The 1,946-nt window shown below is 44.1% G+C and overlaps 1 pseudogene; it reads left to right on the top strand.

The window, feature by feature from the left end:
• The first annotated feature begins 884 nt into the window (after positions 1-884).
• Positions 885-1,678, top strand: LOC116525006 (annotated as a pseudogene).
• The last annotated feature ends 268 nt before the right edge of the window (positions 1,679-1,946 follow it).

Genomic DNA, 1,946 nt, shown 5'->3' with positions numbered 1-1,946 from the left:
GAGTCCATTCTCTTAACTATTATGCTATGCTGCTTCCCTGAACAATTTTCTTTAAATAGATTCACTTTTTTTAACATCATTTTAAAAGACCATTAGGACCATTAATTGAAAACCTATATGACTTGCCATAAATAGAAGAGACATTAAAATGCATGACTATTACATTTAAAACCCAATATTCCTCCAACTGACTCCTAAGATCATCTCTCAGATCACTGGGGACACCTGGGGAGGAAGCACTAATGGCCTTTCTGACACTTTAGGTACCTGCAGGCCTCCCAGGAAAAAGCTTGGGGGCAGACAGCCTTCATGCCTCTCTGGCCCTCCTCTCATGACTACAATAGTGCCACTCAGCAGCATGCAAGGTAAAGGCTTCAAGGAACTTGGCTGCCATCAGCCTGGGGCTTCAGTAACTCACCTGCCAATCCCTGGGCATGAAGCACCCACTCAGGGGCTAGTGACAGCCTAGCCAGAGGCTCCCTTTGCTCTCTGCTTTCTGGAGTGACAACCCACTGGAGGCATGTCCAATCCCTGCCAGAGTAATGGACAAGTCTCCACTGTCCCCAGTGATGCCAGCAGAAACTGCAGGGGCAGGAGGTGGGGCAGGTGTGGATCCCAGCATGACTCCCGGGCTTCTGCCAGGAAGGTATTCTGAGGATAGCAATCTGTGAATTCTACCAGTCATGCCCCTGAACTCGCACCAGCACTTCATTAAAAAAAACAAGGCTTGATTAAACAGTTGCAGGCACAGTGGACTTATCATCTTTCTGGGTCTCAGCCTCTTCCCACTGTATTTGCTCACTTGCTCTGAACTTCACAAAGCCCTAACTGGCTATACCTTCTTCCATCGCACCTGCCTGTAGTCATGTCACTGTGACTCCACCATGTTCAAGGTAAGCCTGGTCCAGGGCTCCACCCTGAAGAATATGTTGGAGGCCCTCAAGGACCTCATCAGTGAGGCCTGCTGGGACATTAGCTCAAGCAGCTGAATGTGTACAGAATGGACTCATCTTGCATCTCCTTGGGTCAGCTCACCCAGCACTCAAAGGGCTTCAACATATGCTGCTGCAACTGCAACCTGGCCATAGCCATGAACCTCACCAGTATGTTCAAAACACTAAACTGTGCTGGCAGTAAAGATGTCATGACATTTGGGGCTGAAGATAATGCAGACACCTTAGCACTAGCACTTGAAGCACTAAATCAGGAGAAAGTTTCAGACTATAGAATGAAGCTAATGGATTTGGATGTTGAACAGCTTGGAATTCCAGAACATGAGTACAGCTGTGTAGTAAAGATGGCTGCTGGTGAATTTGCATGCATATGTCGAGATCTCAGTCATATTGGAGATACTGTTGTAATTTCCTGTGCAAAAGATGGAGTGAAATTTTCTGCAACTGGAGGACTTGCAAATGGAAACGTTAAATTGTCACAAATAAGTAATGTTGACAAAGAGGAGGAAGCTGTTACCATAGAGACGAATGAATCAGTTCAGCTAACTTTTGCACTGATGTACCTGAACTTCTTCACAAAAGCCACTCCATGCTCTTCTACAGTGACACTTGGTATGTCTGCAGATGTGCCCTGTGTAGAGCATAACATTCCTAGTATGAAACATTTAAAGCAAATACTACTTGCCTCCCAATACTTGCCTCCCAATGATCTTAGACATTCTTAAAATTCAAGAAAATAAGCCTTTCAGAACTGCTTCTGAGATGTATGTATATACTGAAGTATTTTCTGTCACCAAATTTATGCTTCTGAGTACATATGTAGGTATAATTTTCTGCACTTAACCTATTTTTCTCTATTCTCTATAATTTTTTTATTATACTGTAAGTTCTGGGATATATGTATAGAACGTGCAGGTTTGTTATACAGGTATACATGTGCCATGGTGGTTTGCTGCACCCATCAACTTGCCATCTAGGTTTTAAGACCCGCAT

This window comes from Sapajus apella, unplaced genomic scaffold, assembly GCF_009761245.1.
Source record: "Sapajus apella isolate SASKATOON/1434 unplaced genomic scaffold, GSC_monkey_1.0 scaffold47, whole genome shotgun sequence".
Classification (NCBI taxonomy): Eukaryota; Metazoa; Chordata; class Mammalia; order Primates; family Cebidae; genus Sapajus; species Sapajus apella.
Note: the sequence above shows the minus strand (reverse complement) of the source record. Positions and strands in the feature narration are given on the sequence as shown.